This window comes from Triturus cristatus, chromosome 7, assembly GCF_964204655.1.
Source record: "Triturus cristatus chromosome 7, aTriCri1.1, whole genome shotgun sequence".
NCBI classification, from domain to species: Eukaryota; Metazoa; Chordata; class Amphibia; order Caudata; family Salamandridae; genus Triturus; species Triturus cristatus.
In genome coordinates, this window is record NC_140590.1 from 864768734 (window position 1) to 864788450 (window position 19717).

Here is a 19717-nt window from a genome sequence, read left to right on the forward strand (position 1 = left end):
TGCTTTGGCTAGAGGTGATCCTGTTATTGATATTTGTAAAGCAGCAATGTGGGCCTCCCTCCACACCTTTGCAAAGCATTACTACTTAGATTCGGAGGTTAGGAGGGACGGCCATTTTGCTCGTTCTGTGCTGCAAGATTTTTTTGTCTAGTCAGGTAGACACCCTCCTCCGGGTGAGGTACGGCTTTGGGATTCTATTCAAAAGGTGAGGAATCCACAGGCAGATGTATCCATCAGAAGAACAAGTTACTTACCTTCGGTAACGCATTTTTGGGTGGATACAGTATCTGCCTGTGGATTCCTCACTGTCCCACCCGCCTTCCTGTTGTCCACCTGTTTCTACCAAAAATTGCCTTAACTGTTTGACATGTATGTTTTTAATATGTCTTTTTCATGCTATGCTTTAATAGTGGAAAATGCTTGGTCAGTTGCCTTTTTGCCATGCTTTTATTGGTTATGCGTTTGTATATATATTGTGTATACTTGTGAAAATGTGTCGGTCCGCCCGTTTGCCTCGGAGGCATGGAAAAAGTGTCTGGAACTGAGGTCAGCATGCCGACGAGGTCTTCTTATGGCTCTGATGACATCATACGGAGTTGCGAGCGGAGCCGTGCTATTATGACGTCCTCGTCGACATGGGAGATCTAGGAAAGAATTTCCGCGGAATGCTGGCGCAGGGGGTATTCAAAACGTGAACAATCCACAGGCAGATACTGTATCCACCAGAAAAAGCATTACCGAAGGTAAGTAACTTTTTCGTTGAGTATGAGAAAGTGAGACAGTGCAATATAGATTGATGCAATAGATATAGCTATAACTACAGCTAGACAGAGATAAACAGATGTCTCACATTGCTGTCCTCGGAGCCCTTGCAGAGTGCTGTACACTAATGCGCCATGGCCAATGGCAGATTATGCGCTCGTATTTATTGTGTAATTGATGGCACAGAGACAGAGCCTATAACAACCAATCACCATGCAGATGTGGTCGCATAGTGACTGGCCATATTCCAGGCCCTGTGCCTTTAACCACACAGTCAGTGTGTGTACAAGGCCTGTGGTGTGCTGAACTGAGGGACATTAGAGAGGAGGCTCTCTCTCCTGCCAGGGTAGGGACCAAAGCAAGAGGGAACGCATGGTTAGGAAAAAAAATCTCTGGTGCTGGGGGCTGGAGTGGGTTTACTTTATTGCATGTCAGTGTGCATATGTGTGTATCTGTGTTTACTTGATGGTTCTATAACTGTAAGACCACTCTCGGGGATTATATACAGACTTGCCACTAAGGTAGATACAAAGGCTTCAGGTAACCCAGTGTATAACAGATGCACACATCCTACCAATAACCTACATTAGCTGTCAACACACTCAAATTCAGAGAATATCACAACCACCTGGGGACATAGATTGGCATGCACCCTTCTTTGGGAAAAGAATTGCCCAAAACAAGATAATACCATGTTAATCTTTATCTGCAAATGATTTGCAACTTTGGTGTGTTCATGATCATACAAAGAGGTGGTTCACAATATTTCTCCATGCATGGGCCTTCTGTCATTTGTCTCTAATTCAACCCTGTCATGGTTGCTGCACATTCCTACTTCAAGGGGCATAGCGTAAGGCAGCATCATAGACCCTCTGTCCCTCGAGACTTTAGAAGTGTTGAGGACTAAGTTCTCTTCTAATAGAAAACCGCAGCGGGCGCTCATTATAAATGGGCTCCACTAAACAATACACAGCTTAACGCTTCCTATACAATCAGGCTCTGGCACTACAGATCATGCTCCCAGCCCACTGTCATCTGACAGTCAATAAGTAGAAAGCCCCACATTTGCGCCCCTGCATGGTTATTTGACCAAAAAGCTTTCATCAATATGAAAACCTACAGACATTTCAAAAAGGCACCAGACTATTATTAGTCCACTGTGTTTATTGCCACAATTGTTAGGCAAGATTAGGGAATTTCTAATGCCCTTAAGACCCCACCTCTGAATCCCCTTCTCTCTTACTACTTCCAAACTCTTTAACGCAAACAAAAGAAAGTTGTTTTGTGTTTTCCTCCAACAAAAATGTACCTTGGTTTATAATTTTACAACCAGAATATAAACATACCCTAAAGGACAGTGTGAAATTGAAGAAGGGATTGTGTGGGGCCTGCAGAATAGAGATGAATAATATTTTAAACTCTTTTATATTCAGTTCATTGTATTCAACTCTATCCTGTAAGGCATAAGCTGCTGCCTGCTGTAGATGCTAAACTCCTCAGCCTGTCTTCCCTTCTCTGACGAGAGGAGAGGCTCCGCGTCCCCCATTCAGCTAGGATCCTGAGTTTTCACATACTTATGGGCCGATTCCGATCTCGCTCAGAAGGGCTCCGAACGCGATCCGACTGGAAAAAGTACGAGCCGTACGTGTGTTTTCCGTCCGACTCGTACGGCTCTACGAGCGAGCAAGTACGATGCAAGAAACGCGAAATCGCCGACCGAATCGTTTCCGGGTCCGAACCGCTCCGAACGTCTCGTCCGTGAGCAAACCGTGCCGTGCAATTGAGGCAATTTATGACCGAGCTAGTACGATGCACGATTCGGACAGCTGGATCGAGTCGGAGCATCCAACATGTAAACACTCTGGGAAGCGGACTTCGGGGATCCGCACCGGACCCCCCTTCACCCGCAGCCTTACGAGTCGAACATGCATGTACGGTGCGGGTGGCACAGACGCGTCCCCACTACAGGGGGCCCCTTTGTGCGCACGCAACGTACCTTTTTCATCAATGGGAGCCGAGGTATGCGTCGTACAACAGGCTCCCATTGACTTCAATGGGGCTACGAACGACCCGTGTCCGTCAGCGCTTATTCGCATCGTACTCAGGAGCTTAGAGCCCCGGAGAACAAGTCGGACGGAAAGCCCTCCGGATCCGAGTCGGGCGGCGCCTTCTCTCAGCGAGATTGGAATTGGCCCCTTTGTGTTTGAGAGCTGTTGCTAAATGATTATCAGATAGAAACATTTCTGTTCCTGGAGCTTTCCTTTCAATTCTATTATGAAATCATACTTAAAAAACAAAACTAACATAGCAAAACTGCTGCTTGTGAATGTAAGACCCATGTAAAGTAGCTGCTTAACATACCCTGTGTGTTTCTACAACGAGACGTTTGCCTACCTCAGAGCCACTTGCATTAATGGTAGCCGCGCCGAACTGTGCAAAGGTTGCCGTGCCATCTGATAATATATGTGCTTTCATGCAACACTATTGGTCATTCCTAATGCGGGAGAGAAGGTTGTGCTCAGAAAGAATGCATGCAGAGGGTGAAATGCATAAGAGAGCCATTTAAAAGAACAAGCATTGGCATAGCCAATAGGTCTTGCCTTTGGGACCTTTATAAGTGTTTAGCCATGCAACAGTTGATGTTGTTGCACCAAGGATATTGTGCTGCATAACTAAATACTTATAAGGTCCCAAAAGTGAGACCTTGCGCGCTGACATCATTGATGACGCGGAGGGGGGGGGGGGGGGGGCAGGGGGAGGCAGGAGGAGGCAGGAGAAGGTCTTCCCCTGCCTTCCCCGGAACAAAAATGCCGACCGACCACCCACGGGGGGAGAGCCAGCTCTTCCCCCGTGGGTGGATGTCATGACGAGCTGGGCTCGTCATGAGCACACGGCGACTGTATGCGCATGACGAGCCCAGCTCGTCATGACCATACAAGGGGTTAAACAGGTCTTATGAGGTTTCCCTTTGTTTACTGACAACCAGGAAGCTATTTGCTTCCTGCGCGTCGGTGAACAAAGAGGTAAGTTTTAGGGCTGGGGAGAGGGGGATTTATACGAAAGAGGGGGAAAGGAAAGGGTTTTCCTTTCACTCGATGCCTCTTTTGTGCATTCCCGCTGCACGATCGTGCGATCGTGCAGCAGGAATGCCCACTAGCGCCAGGGATTTATTTTTTTTCTTTTATTTGCCCAGTGTGTGTTGGTTGGGGGAGCGGCCCCTTGGGCAAGGGTCGCTCCCCCTGTTGGGGGCATATGTATTGGCTTCGATTGTTCCCCTGGGGGGGGGGGGGGGGGCAGAATTTAATTTTTGGCCAAAAAATCGGCCCACTGGGCCAATGTGCAGGGGAGTGGCCCCTTGGGCAAGGGTCACTCCCCTTTGGGGGTCATTTTAGGAAGCCCACTATGTTAGTTTTTGTTTTGGGGAGTGACCCCTTAGGCAAGGGTCGCTCCCCTTTAGGGGGCCTACATTTTTGCTTTGTTTGCCCCCCTGGGGGGTGGGCAGATTTAAATTTTAAAAAATGTATTTGGCCCACTGGGCATACATTTTGGCTTTGTCTGCCCCCGGGGAAGGGGGGGCCCTTTTAATTTTACTAAAAAAACTCAGCCCACTGGGCCAATGTAATAAATGTACTGGGGAGTGGCCCCTTGGGCAAGGGTCACTCCCCTTTGTGGGCCATTTTAGTATGCCCATGATGTTAGGTTTTGTTTGGGGGAGCGGCCCCTTAGGCAAGGGTTGCTCCCCTTATGGGGGCTATGTTTTAGGCTTTGTCTGCCCCCCTTGGGGGGGCAGATTATCTTTATTAAAAAGAAAATGCCCACTGGACCACCAGGGATTGTTTAGTGGGGAGTGGCCCCTTGGGCAAGGGTCACTCCCCTTTGGGGGCTTATGATTTTGGCTGTCTGCCCCCATGGGGGGGGGGGAATTTCGCTATTTTTAGGTTGAGCATTTGAGACCTCTTGTATATTCTTTAGTATTTACTTATATGTTTTTATGGTTTGTGTGCTTTGGAGATCAGCCCTAGGACTTGTCTGCTTCCGCTTAGGGACTTTTCTTTCTGATCAACTGACTCTATTTAATTTTTTTGAAAAAAACGACCAGCAGAGGTCAGTAAAGTACCAGAATCACTTCAGCATTCTCTAGTTTTCAGTCCATAGAAATTGTCTTCCACGAGCACCCATAGACAATAATATTTTTTTTAAATCTTGTATTGTCAGTGATATGACCACCGAAGGCCCAGATTTTATATTAAAAACAGAGCATTGTTGGGCCGTCTTGGCGAAGTTTGGTTTTGGGGAGGGGTTCCTTCGCTGGGTGAAGCTCCTTTATGCGGGACCAATGGCTCAGGTGGTTGTCAATGGGCGGGTTTCTCGGCCTTTCGCTCTCGGGAGGGGAACTAGGCAGGGGTGCCCGTTGTCCCCGCTGCTCTTTGCTCTCGCCCTGGAACCGCTCGCTGCCTGGCTCCGTTGGGAGCCCTCGATTAGAGGGCTCCGGTGGGCCCCGGGCTTCGAGGATCGGGTTTCATTGTACGCGGATGATATTCTCCTGTATCTCACCTCACCGCGGAAGTCGCTCAATGTTCTCTTTGATGTCCTTACTTCCTTCGGGAAAAACTCGGGTCTGATAATCAACTGGTCCAAATCTTGTGTGTACCCTATCTCTGGTGGTCTTCCTCTCTTGCCGCCTCGGCTTCCGCTCCAAATATCTCAGTCCGGCTTTAAATACCTGGGGGTGTACGTTTCGTTGGATCCGGCGGTCCGCTATGAGCAGAATCTCCTGTCTCCACTCCGGCGTTTGAGGGCAGATACGGCTCGGTGGTGTAAGCTGCCCTTGTCTCCGCTTGGTCGCGCGGCGCTGTTTAAAATGATGTCCCTTCCCAGATTCCTTTATGCACTCCAGAACTCCTTCGATGTCATTCCTGCGGCCTACTTTAGGGAGGTGGAGAGTTTGCAGAGGAGACTGGTTTGGGACGGGCGATCGCGTATCGCTTTGGCCAAGCTGACTCTTTCCTGGTATGACGGGGGCATCGCGCTTCCTGATATTAGACGGTACTATTGGGCCTCCCAGCTGTCTGCCATTAATCATGCCACGTACTCTCCTGGTTCGAACCCGGCATATGAGATGGATACATTCTTGCTCCCCGGCGGTAACTATAACAGAGCGCTTTACTCGCGGTCTGCTGGCCCTTACGGGCCCTGCCAGGATTGCGGTCCGTGTATGGAAGGCGGCTAACGTTGCGATGGGCTGGAGTGAGCCTTTAACGTGCGCCACTCCTCTATTCGACTCAGACCGCTTGGGAAGTCTCTGGACAACGAAAGGCTTTGAGCGCTGGGATACGATCGGCATCAGCAGAGTGGGGGACCTGTGGGTTAAAGGTGCGGTTAAATCCTTCGCGGCGCGAGTATGAGCTTAGTGACAGAGAATTCTTCCGTTATGCACAGGTTCGGCACGCCCTGCTTTCGGTCTTTGGGGAGGGGACCACGGTCCCTTCTTCTTCGCCTCTCGAGGACCGCATACTCGATGGTCACGTCCCCGACAGTACTATCTCCCTGATTTACAAAAAACTGATAAACAATCGGGCTGACCTCTTGGTGCGTCTTCGGGAGGCATGGACGGGAGATGGGGTGGAGCTGGACGATGAGGACTGGCAGACTGCACTGTCATCCCCTAAGGAGGTGGCCATCCCGGCCCGTCTCCGCCTGGTCCACCTTAAGATTCTCCATCGTGTATATGTGACGGGCCCTCGCCTGGTCTCGATGGGGTTTTCAGACGACGGACTCTGAAAGCGTGGCTGCGGGCTCAGTGCTACCTTTCTCCATATCCTATGGGAATGCCGCGAGGTGGCGGAATACTGGCGCCGGGTGCATGATATCATGAGACGAGTCACCGGGGTCGCTCTGCTGCCGGAGGTGCGTCGTTGTGTGCTGAATGTATGGGAGCCCAATGATTGCAATGCGGCTCAGGCTCGGTGGGCGGCCTTGGGGAACATGATTGCAAAGAGAGATATTGCACAGCTTTGGGGTTCCCAGCGGCCTCCCACCGTGTCCGTCTGGAAGGAGAACATGGACTGGTGCATGTTCAGGGAGAAAACGGTGTATGTGGCTCGTGGTAAACCGGGGGCTTGGGGTAAAATTTGGGGGCAGTGGAACGCGTATCGTGGGTCTATCTGTGCTCCCCCTTTGGTGGATACGTCCGGGGTTGCCTCGTCCCCCTGATCCCTGGGGGTTCCTTGTGCATCTCGTACTTTGGAGTACAGATTTGGTTCTCTCGTGGCCCCCCCCTCCCTCACAGGTCTTCTTTTATTGACCGCCCTCGGGTGGTTGGTGTGTTGACTCCCCCAGCTGGTGTTCGCCGCCCTTCATAAGTCGTTTCGCCTTGTTTGTTGTGTTTTTGTATTTTTCTTTTTTGTTGTTATTTATATTAAAAGTGTGTATTCTGATTTCCCTTATGTGCAGTCGGATCTACTGTGATAGTGCGGAGCCTCTGTGGGCCAGTCATTGTTTTCTGATATGCTGGAACACTTCGACTACTAGCGGCCGGCCCTGGTGGTTGTAGGCCCGTGTTTGTAACCCTTTTTATGCACAATAAAATCTTTTTTAAAAAAAACAAAAAAACAGAGCATTGGACTATACCATTTCCCGCTGAAAGGCAATATTTCTCCCCGTGTGTTCCAATACTTGGAGTGACACGCAGTTTGGTGCTTACTTTCCCTCCTTGTCAAAGAACAACAGATGTTTCAGGGCGCAGGCTAATGTGCTGCATAGCTAAGTACATATAAGGTCCCAAAGGCGAGACCGATTGCATTGCAAATGCTTGTTTAATGTAGGGCCCACTAGGCCACCAGGGAGTTATTTGTGGAGAGTGACCCCTTGGGCAAGGGTCACTCTCCTTTGGGGTCAATCTTTGTGGCTGTGTCTGCCCTGCAGGGGGCCAGATGGCCTTGTTTTTTAAAAAATTGGGCCACTAGTCCACCAGGGATTTTTTTGTGGGTCGTGGCCCCTTGGGCAAGGGTTGCTCCCATTTGGTGAGCATTAATTTGGCCGTTTCTGCCACCCTGAGGGGCAGATGGGCTGATTTGTTTTTTTGTAGGGCCACTAGGCCACCTGTTTTTTTTTTTATGTTGTTGAGCGGCCCCTTGGACAAGGGTCGCTCCCTTTTATGGGAGGATGATTGTGGTCATTTCTGCCCTCTTTGAGTGGCAGAATAGCAGTATGTTTTTAGGCCCATCTGCCCTCAAGGGGGGCAGAAGCCACTAGCCACCTGTTTTTTTATTTTTGTGTTTGGGAGTAGCCTCAAGGGCAAGGGTTGCTCCCCTTTTACGGGGGTGAACATTTTATTTATACTCTTAGGCCCAACTACCCCTTAGCTTGGCTGGTGGATTGTGTGTGGACTGGTGCATTATTTGCATATGTGATTGTAATGTTTTTTCTCCTTTTTATTCTAGTGTAAAGCTTTTGATTCCTGTTCGCGATTTTGACAGTGGTGTTCTGCAGTTTTGCGTAGTTGCATTTTTTTTGGTAAGAAAAACTTTTTTGTTGTATATACTCCAAATTAGTATTTTTGTCGTGTATGAATGAATTTTTTTGTAAGTGGTATCATAATGGCAGCTTACTTAGTTAGTATTTTGTGCATGGAATTCTTTGCGATGTGTTTTGGATTGTCTTATGTGTAATTTTCTTTTCTCTTTCTTTTTTAGTGGGATATTGTTGATCCATACTGTGTCTGTGCAGAGTAGGTGGTGGTGAATGTATCTGCTTCTGGCAAGTGAGTGGTATCGTTTTGGAGTATATAAGTATTTCTGATAAAGGTGCATTTTGTTTATTATTTATTTTACAAAGTGTTTGTTGTTGTTGACTTGTTTGACAAGTTACTTTTATTAGTAAGCAGTATGGCTAGCCGTAAAATGACTGCTCAGCAGGTGGTTGGTATGCTTCTTGAATCTTCCTCTGAGCAGGATTATGAGACTGACAGTGAGTCTGAGGGAGAGGAGGGAGGGGAAGATTCAGGCAGTGAGTTTTCTCTCCACATGGAATCAGCGGATGATGAAGGTACTCTCAGTGCAGATGAAGCTACTCTCAGTGCCTGTTTTACAGGAGTATACTGCTGTGCCGATGGTGCAAGAGGCATCTGGATTGCAGCCTGTGGCTGCTAGGCTTCCTACTGGAAGTGCTGGAGTCTAGGTTGATCCAAACATGATGCAGCCGGTGTTGCCTGCCTTTAGTGGTGATGCAGGGTGTAGAGTGGATTGTTAAGATTTTTTGCCTATACAGTTTTTTTAGTTGTTTATGGATGATGTATTATTGGGTGAGATTGTTGAGCAGACTAATTTGTATGCTGAACAGTTTTTGAGGGACAACAGTGACAAACCTAGGCCCCACTCTAGAGCTACCCGGTGGACTCCCACAAATTTGGAAGAGATGAAGAAGTTTTTGGGTTTGACTTTATTGATGTGTTTGATAAGGAAGACGTCCATGGCTTCATATTGGTCTACCAGTCCCTTGATGGCAACGGCCATATTTCCTGCAGTTATGACTCGTGATCGGTATTTGCTTTTGCTCCGGATGCTGCATTTTGTTGATAATCCTTTGGCGTTGCCACGAGATCACCCTGACTGTGACCGTCTTTTTAAGATTCGGCCTGTTCTTGATCACTTTGTAGATCAATTTTCAGAGGTCTATACTCCAGGGAAAGAAATATCTATTGATGAGTCTTTGGTCTTGTTCAAGGGCCGTTTGGTTTTTAGGCAGTACATCCCTAGCAAGAGGGCACGCTATGGAATTAAGCTGTATCTGTTGTCTGAGAGTAGGCCAGGATATGTTTTTAATTTCCGTGTGTACACTGGCAGGGATTCCACTATTGACCCCCCTGGTTGTCCGTCCACTTTTGGAGTTTCTGAGAAAATTGTGTGGGATCTTGGTAGAGGACTGTTTAACAGAGGCCACGATTTGTACCTTGATAACTTCTACACTGCTGTGCAATTGTTTAAGGAATTGTTCAAAGTGGACACTTTTGCTTGTGGCACAATCCGCTCTAACCGTAAAGGTTATCCAAAAGAGCTTGTTTGCAGAAAACTTCAGAGGGGACAGTGCAGTTCCTTGCGTAGTGATGAACTACTAGCTGTGAAATTTGTGGACAGGAGGGATGTGTACATGCTGACTACCATCCATGATGAGAGTGATTATTTCAGCTAAAATTGAGGTTTGCAGGGGATTCTGGGTAAGGGAACATTGGGGGATCCACGCAAGCCATACCTCTCTGGAAGCCCCCGGGTGTCTAGTTTTCAGAAATGTGTGGGTTTGGTGGGTTTCCCTAGATGGCCGCCGAGCACCGGGCCAAAAACCCAGGCAACCCCCTTGCAAAACCAGGTGGTTTTGAGATAGGCAATTTTGATGTCGCCTCACTACGTTTTGGGCCCTTGCCTGTCGCGGGTACTTGGGCCTTCCACACAAGTGAGGCACCATTTTTACCGGGAGACCTGGGGGAACGCTGGGTGGTGGTAAATTTGTGTGAGCCCGGTGATGCCACAACTTTCCCGCACAAAAATGTGTGAAAAATATGATTTTTTTCAGCTAAAATTGAGGTTTGCAGGGGATTCGGGGTAAGGAAACGTTGGGGGATTCACGCAAGCCATACCTCCCAGGAAGCCCCAGGGTGTCTAGTTTTCAGAAATGTATGAGTTTGGAAGGTTTCCCTAGGTGCCGGCAAAGCTAGGGTTCACAAACTACAGCTAGGCACTTTGCAAAAAAAGGGTCATTTTTCACTGCGAAATTGAGGTGTGACCACGTTGTGTTTTGCGCCGTTTCCTGTTGCGGGCACTAGGCCGACCCACACAAGTGAGGTACCATTTTTCTCGTAAGACTTTGGGGAACGCGGGGTGGGTGGAAATTTGTGGATCCACGCAGATTCCATATCTTTCCACCACAGAAATGTGGGGAAAATGTGTTTTTTTGGACAATTTTTTAGGTTTCCAAGGGATTCTGGGTAACAAACCCTGGTAGGAGGCAGTCAAGTCACCCCATCCTGAATTCCCCTGGGTGTCTAGTTTTCAAAAAGGTATAGGTTTGCTAGGTTTCCCTAGGTGCCGGCAGAGCTAGTGTTCAAAAACTACAGCTAGACACTTCGCAAAAAAAGGGTACATTTTCATTGTGATAATGTGGTGTGTTCACGTTGGGTTTTGAGCCATTTCCTGTCATGGGCATTATGCCTACCCACACGAGTGAGGTACCATTTTTATCGGGGGACTTAGGGTAATTCAGATTTGTAAAGCAACTGTTATTACCTATTGATTTTTGATGCATTTCTGCCTTCCAAATGAAAGACTTTGTTTAAAAAAAGAAGTCATTTTGAAAAATGACCGATAATTCTCATGCTAGTATGAGTATTCACAATTTCGAAAATGTGCAAATATGTGCTGTTTCTAAACTCTATTATTTGTTCCCATTTCAGAAATACATAGGTGTCTTTCATACCAATTTTTTCATGTATACATTTTCCCACAATAATTGCTATATATCCGGAACATAATAAAAAACCATTGCAAATTGCTGCTCAGTTTTTGACACTTGGTTTGTCGGGTTCTTGGTGAACCTACAAGTCCTATATATCCCCACATCCAGGAAGGTCCAGCGAATGTAACGGTATATTGCTTCCAAAGAGCTGTCATAATTAGAAGAAGTTACAGATAAAAACGTTGACACAAAAGGCTGTTTTTTTCAACTAATTTTCAATGTTTCCTATATTTAACTGTTAGTTTCTATAAAGAAACCTTGATGGATCTAGAAAGGTGACCTCTTGCTGAATTCAGAATTTTATATACTTTTCTAAAATGTATAGCTTTCCAGGATCCATTATTGCTTTCACACCCATTTCTACCATTAACTGGAAGGAGGTTGAAAGCACAAAAAATAGCAAAGATAGGCTATGTCCCAGAAAAACGCCAAAACTGTGTAAAAAATGTTGTTTTTTTGACAAAAGTCTGTCATTCCCTAAACGCTGGGGAAATGGTGATTTCAGCCCCACAAACCCTTTTTTGATACCATTTGCAGAGAAAAATCCAGACGCTTTCATTTGCAGCCCGTTTTTCCCATTTTTCTAAAATAAAATAAAAAGTTGCTGTATTTTGGCTAATTTCTGGGATCCCTCCAGGGGAATCCACAAACCCTGGGTACCTTTACAATCCCCATGATGTTGGAAGAAAAGGACGCAAATTTGGCGTGGATACCTTATGTGGTCAAAAAGTTACAGGGGCCTAAGCGCGCACTACCCCAAATAGCCCAAAAAAGGCTTAGCACAGGGGGGGGGGAAAGGCCTAGCAGCGAAGGGGTTAATGTGTCATTTGTAGATAATGTTTAGTGCTGGGAGTGCCCTGTGATTCTTAGTAGGCTGGTTCAGCTGCGGGCGCTTTGCTAATGGCCCAGCTCATCTGTTGTGTGAGGCATATCTGTTGTTGCAAATATGCAGTCACTGCATTGAAAAATTTCAGGAAACGAGCCGATAGCTGGATGCATTCCTTATTCAGGCAGCAATTTACCGTTTCCTCACATTACCGGATGTTTAATGCTCGAAATATTGAACGCAGCCAGAATCTTCTGTGGGGCAGTAGTTTACAAACACACACTATGTGCACTAAGGATTAAACTCCCATGCCGCATAATCTATATTGCCTGTTGTCATCAAGCTCCTTCCGACTATACCAGTATGTTTTTAGGGGGGATCACTACAAATCTTAATTTCCTTAGCTCGGTTTTCATTTTCTTGCCCAGTAGAGATAGAGTGCACTACATTCATATAGCTTGATCGCCCAATTGCAAGCAAAGAAAACTCACACCTCTTTTTAGGTCTCGCATAGGCAGCTGTTGTGTCGCTGGGGGAGTGGGGGCTCGTGCTGAGGGCCCCCACGGTGTAGGCCTAACACATGTGGTGAAATCAGGACACGAGACAATGGGTTGGGTGTGCTCTTCGTCTCCGCTGCCGTGGCGCTTCTGCCTACGTGCAAGCGTGACGTAGTATTTATTGCAAGTCACAACTACGTGCCCTGACGTGCACGCCATCGCGTGTCACGTCAGGGATAATATCGCGACACTACATTCCTCCCCAACACACAAAATAAAACATAACCCAATATGCGTGACTGCACTCTGATGTACGGACGACAGGTCTCTTAGTGTCCCGCACCTCTACACTCAACATGTGCAGTCTAAAACTCTCACAAAGAAAAACACTTGAACAGTCTTACTTGACGTAGTCCCGTAACCGACAGGAGGGCGCGGGGTGCGGCCTCAGGTCATATCTCACTCCGCCACGGTCCACCCCAACACCCTGACCTCCACTCGCGGAGTCGCCATCTGCGCCGCTCTCTCCAGTCTCGGGCACGCCAGCTGTTTCGGGTGGCAGGTTCTCTGTCTGGTGCTGTGTTGTGTCAGAACCATGACCTGTGGACTCCGCACCTGCACTCGCCTGGCCCTCTAGTCCTGATCTCTCCTCTCGCGGCGTGTCCCTCATGGCCCTGTCCTGGCGTCGTTCATCCAGTCCAGAGGGCACGGGAATCTTCTTGAAATATGACACATTCCTCGTTATCTTTTCAGTGCCTTTCCGGGCTGTCACACACGTGCATCTGACTTTCTCCACGGTCCAAGGCTGTGGTTCAAAGTTCAAGCGAAACTTTCCCCCTGGCATCCGATTGCAGATCAGTACATTGTCACCTGGGACTAGGGGTGAGGACACAGCCCGCCGGCGGGCGTCAGCTTGAGCAAAGGCTCCACGTCGATGCTCATCAATGGCACTGTCATTAGGAGTTTCGGGCTTCCATTCTGGGTGGTGCGGTATTGAGTCGGTGACAACCCGCCCCATCAGCAGGTGTGCCGGTGCTACTCCCGTAATTGAGTGGGGCGTTTGACGATAGCTGCGGAGAAACGTGAAAATTGCAAGTTCCACAGATTGGTTCTTTTCGTGGGCAATCCTTATCACTTTGTTGAGGGTCCTCATGAAGCGTTCAGCTTCTCCGTTCGCTTGAGGCCATCGGGGGGTGATCCGCCGGTGATGAACCCCAAGGGTCTGTAGGTAGGCCGCGAAGTCCTGGCTCTGAAAAGGTGACCCATTATCAGTTCTGATCTCTTTGACGATACCGTGTGTTGCCATGATTTTCTCGAGCTTCGGGATTACTTCCTGAGCACTCAGAACAGTCAGTATTTCCACTTCCGGATACTTGGAGTGATCATCTATGGCCACCAAGGTGTGCCGTCCGTCTGGCAAGCTGCCAAAATCGACGCTGATCTTCGACCAGGGCCTCCGAGGGCGAGGCTCCATCGCCACAGGGGCTGGCCGGGGCACTTCTCCAGTTAATTGACACGCCTGGCATTCTCGAACGGTGGCCTCCACGATTTCGTCCATGAGAGGGAACCACACTTTGGTTCGGAGCCTTGACTTAGTCTTGACCATGCCTTGGTGACCAATGTGGGCCAGATCCACTACTCTCTGGGTGAGGGACGTCGGTATGACCAGCCGGTGGCCTCTCAACAAGCATCCTGTATCGTCTTCCGTCAGTTCCGTTCTTACATGGTACAGGCTCTCCATTATTTGCTTCGCTCGAGGCGTCAGGCTTTTCCACTCCTCTCTGGCGCGGGTCCAGCTGTTGTCTCGGACCGCCACTCTTGCTCTTTGTAGGCACTCATCCTCACTGGTGGCCTGAGACAGGCTAGCCATGGATACAGGCCGGGGACATGACCGCGCCGTGATGCACCGGACATATTCTTCTGTTTCGGCCGCTTCCTTCATTTCTCTCGGAGTTGCTGTGCGAGGGTGGCGAGACAGGTAGTCTGCCGGGTTCCGCGCACCCGGCTGGTACTCAATCTTGAAGTTATAGTCCTGTAGTTGCAACATCCACTTCTCGATCCTTGGCGGCGGCTTGGTGGATGTGCCAGCAAACAGGGATACCAGTGGCTTGTGATCTGTGGTCACAACAAAGGGTTTGCCGTAGACATACAGGTGGAAGTGACGACACCCCCAATGAATGGCGATCGCCTCTTTTTCTATTTGGGAGTATCTCTGCTCCGTCTCAGTGAGTGACCGGCTGGCGAAGGCCACTGGGGCCCATTCCTCGGCACTTGTCTTCCGTTGCAGCAGGACCGCGCCCAGCCCGACTGGACCGGCATCGACGGCGATCTGCGTCAGCTTGGCCGGGTCGAAGAAGGCCAGCGTCGTGGCTTCTGAGAGTGCTTGCTTGTCTTTCTCGAACGCCCGATTCTGGTCACTGTTCCATGTCCAGGGGGTGGACTCTTTTGTGAGTTCTCTTAGTGGCGCCGTGAGGTTCGCCAGGTCCTTGATGAACCTGCCACAGTAGTTCACCATTCCTAGAAAGCTCCTCACCTCCGTGACGTTGGCAGGAGCGGCTGCCTCTTTGATATCCTTGACCTTGTCCGGATCCGGGTTGACACCATCGGCCGAGAAGGTGTAGCCGAAGAACTGGATTTTCCGGCACAGGAACTCGCACTTCTCCCGATGTAGTGTGAGACCTGCGTCTCGTATGCGTCGTAGCACCTGCACCAGTCTCTCGTTGTGTTCCGCCACGGTCGTGGCATGTACCATGATGTCATCGCTGACGTTAATCGCTCCGGGGATTCCTGCGATCAGTTCTTGTATGACGTTCTGGAATACTTCCGCAGCGCTCGACACCCCGAAGCTCAGCCTCGTGTACCGCCTCAGACCTACATGGGTGGAGAACGTGGTTATGTTCCGGGACGCTTCGTCCAGAACTAGCTGGTGGTACCCAGAGCGTAAGTCCAGCTTTGAGAACCACCTGGCGCCGGCCATCTCCCCGACGATGTCATCGATGGTCGGGGTGATGTGTCGCTCCCTTTTGATGGCAGCATTGGGGAGCCACATGTCCACGCATATTCTGACAGCGCCTGGCTGCTTGGGTTTCTTTGCCACGACAATTGGCGACACCCACGGGGTCGGTCCGGATACTTTCTCAATGATCCCCGCCGCCTCTAGTTTCTTCAATTCCGCTTCCACCAGTGGCCTGAGGTGGAACGCTATGCGGCGATGCCGCAGGGCTATCGGCTGGACCGTGGGATCGATATGTAGGTGAACCTCTTTGCCCCGGAACTTGCCTATCCCTTGAAAGATTTCCTCGAACTCCTCCAAGGTGTGGTGTACTGATTCTTGATGTACCCCAAACGCGAACGTCACCACTCCCAGATCTTCTGCCGCCCGACAGCCCAGGAGCATGCCTTGCCCGTCTTCGGTGACATAGACATTCGACGTGATTGACCTCGTCCCATGGGATATCGTCGTCCTGAACTTTCCTCGTACCTTTAACGGTTCTTCCTGTCCGTAGGCGAACACCGTGATCGTCGAGGGATGGAGCGCGGGCTGTGGGCGCATGGATCTGTGCATCGCGGCGGCCATGATGTTGATGCTGGCCCCTGTGTCTACCACCGTCGTGACTTCCTGGGACCCTACTCGGATGCTGCATTGCGGCAGTCTCCTCGTCCGGCGGGCCGCTGTGCCTATCATGTGTACCCGGTGTATGACCTTTTCCTCCTCTTCGTCGTCGTCCATGTCACTGGCCCCCGTGCCTCCTTCCTCAACTGTGTTGACGGCTTGGCGGGGCTTTCGGAATTTCTTCGATCGGCACACTTTCTCAAAGTGGTTGAATCGTCCCCACCCCCTGCACTTAGTCCCTCGCGCTGGACATTCAGACGGGGTGTGGGGCGAGCCACCGCAGTACCCACAGGACTTTGGTTGTTCTTGAACAGCCGGGCCTGGCCCTCGTCGGGGCCACCTCTGTTTGGGCTTGACTGCCACTGCGTTGACCGGCTCGGTCTTTACGGGCACCTGCAGGGCCGCTTCCAAGTGCGCGGCGCGCGCTTTGGACAGTTCTTTCGTTCGGCCCATCGTCAGGATATCAGCGAGGGGCTTACCGGATTCCTCCAAGATCCTCTCCCTCAGCTTGACGGACGCACATCCTTGTATTATCTGGCCTCTTATCTCCTCCGTCTCATCCCGGAACCCACAGGTGGCCGCCAGGTTCTTTAGGCGAGCGTAGAATTTGTCGAGCGACTCCCCCAGGCAATTGGCGCGCTTGGCGAAATATGAAGCGTTCATAGTCGCGGTTGGCCATTGGCTTGAAGTATTCGTTGAGCGCTGCTATTAGCGTCGTGTGCGTCTTGGGGGTGGCTTCCACAAGCGTCTTCACTATGTTGTGAATCTCCTTCCCACCTAGGTGAATTATCATTGCGCGCTTTTGATCTCTGTGGATCTTCGTGGCCTCGAAGAAGATGCGCACTCTGTCCTCCCAGTCCCTCCATCGGGCCGCTACCGTCGATGGGGACCCCTCGACAGAGAATGGTTCTATTGGCGGGATGGTCGCCATGTCGCACGTGCGCGGCTTGCGCTGGACGGGACCTCTTGCTCACGCGTGATCCGGCGCTGGGCGAGACCTTCTCCTCCCCTGGACACACGCGTGCTCTGGCGCTGGGCGAGACCTTCACACTTGGGTAGTGTCAGATACCCCAGGGGCCTTCAGGACAGCAGGGACCAAGCAGCTCCGTGCCCCAGGTGACAGAGGGCTTATGCAGGCGTAGGGCACTTGATCCTACCTCTCCAGCAGCAGGTGAGCCAGGTGGCGCTATTCCCCACAGCCTCAGGCAGGATGCAGGGTGCGATGGGCGCCTCGCGCTCCCCAGGCCAGGGGGGGCAGGACACGCGAGGTCACAGGAGCGCGCCGGGGCACCGATGCAAGAAACGGCCCCAGCGCGAGCATCCAGCTGAGCAGGAGCGCTCCGGCGCTTCCGCGCACGTCCTCGGCAGCCTTGGAATGCGGGGACAGCAGCGCGCTCCGGCGGGGCACGAGCACCGCTAACGGCCGCCACACCAACCGGACGCGCGGAGCGGGAGCGAGGGCACGCCCACCCTCGTCGCCACTTTGTTGTGTCGCTGGGGGAGTGGGGGCTCGTGCTGAGGGCCCCCACGGTGTAGGCCTAACACACGTGGTGAAATCAGGACACAAGACAATGGGTTGGGTGTGCTCTTCGTCTCCGCTGCCGTGGCGCTTCTGCCTACGTGCAAGCGTGACGTAGTATTTATTGCAAGTCACAACTACGTGCCCTGACGTGCACGCCATCGCGTGTCACGTCAGGGATAATATCGCGACACTACAGGCAGCGTGCATGCGTTGCACTAGGAGATGACCTTTAAAAATCGGTCATCTCCTTTTCAAGCACAGTTGTGCTTGTGGTGGCATCCACCTTGCGGGAGCGAGCAGCGGCGCGCATGCTAATTGAAAACAAATGGCCCGCGTGCCGCTGCTAGCTCCCACAAGGAGGATGCAAGCACGAGTTCTTGAAAAGGTTAGTGCTTTGGGGGAACATGCTTGTGCTTTCCCTTTCGTTCGCGGCCGCGCGGGTTTGTATTTCCTGCACCCATCAGTGCCTTCAGGGAACCTTTGCCTGGTGTAAAGCGCTATGCAAGAAACCAACATGACATACATATATTGTAAGTGCTCAATATAGTAAAGCTCTATTGCAGCTCAGTTGAATTAGGCGTCATTTGCTCGGTCCCGAAACGCTGTAGATGGACTTTCGCGGCCGCTGTTGTTTCACTTTTGTTGGTAAAAGCGCCCCATGTGGCGCTTTCGCGTTAATGGCGGACACGCCCCTTTATTCAGACGAGCCGTGTCTAAGGAAAAGCGCATGGCCGCCATTAAAGTGAAAGCGCTGCACGGGGCTACTACTCTAGCCTTAATCACTGAGACAGAGAGCATGCACCCAGCCTCTGCAGCCTTTTGAAGTCTTCTGTTACTCGACGACGCTGGTGGTACTTTCACTTTTAGTTGGTCTCTGCCCCCTTCACATTTATCAATTCATGCCGTAGCATTCATTTGATAAAAGAAATGCGGCGTGAAAATGTCAATTTTAGCGCTTACAGTTACTACCCCTGATGAGGCGTACTAACATGGTTGAGGGGGGCATTGGTGGTTTTTGAGCAGTGCCACCTACTGGCTGCTGCCCTCTAGGCTACCTCCCAGGCTCGCCATATATCGCTCCAGCCGCCTCTTCTCCTCTTCCAGGGTGGCCTAGTCCCTCAGCAGGTCCCGGTAAGAAGCCTTGCCTCTTGCAGGCTGAGCTTCAGCCTCGGCCCTTTCCTTCCTCAGGGTCTCCAGCTCCGGCGGGGCAGCTGCCCCCTGCACTCGCTCTAGCAGCCGCTCCGTGAGAGCCAAACGGGTGCTGAGGACCCCCAGCTCGGCCCTCTGCGCTCTCTGCTCCAGCTCCTGCACAGAGAACCCACCTTGGCCCTGGTCAGGGCAGCTGGCGTCATGCGGGTTGGGCACGATGTAGGTGCAGCGCCCGATGCTGCGGTCGTTGGCATGGTGGAGGTGCACGGTCCCGGCCAGAGCCGGCCATGCCGAGCAGAGGCATACTGGGGTCCAGAGGAGACTGTTCGAGGACGGTCCCGATTGTAAGCGCCTCTCTGCACTGCAACTGTGCCCTTGTGTACCTGTGATATAGTGTGCACAGGTATTCCTATGTGTAAGTGTGAAATACCGTGTGTGCCTCTCAGAGTTTGTCCTATTGTAAGCGAGTAACCGTGTAAGTCTGTCTTCTTCAAAAATGCGTGCCTCTCTAGGTATCTAGTGTCCTTTGTAAATGTGGCCCTGTATACATGTGAACTAGTGTGTGCACAGGTGTTCGTTCTTGTGTGAAATGCCGTGTGTGCCCCATAATTTGTGTTCCTATGTAAGCGAGTAACTAAGTCTGTCTTTAAGCCCGGCGTGTCTCTCTGAGTATCTAGTGTTTGTAAAGGTGCCCCTGTATACCAGTGCCCCTATGTGCTCCTGTGGAAGGGCCTTTCTATTGAGGTTTCCGAGTGCTTCTACGTTTGCGCGCCTGTGAGTGTGCTCCTGTGGAACGGTCTGTTAAGGTCCGCTTGTGCTTATGTGCGTCCGCGCAGGTGTTC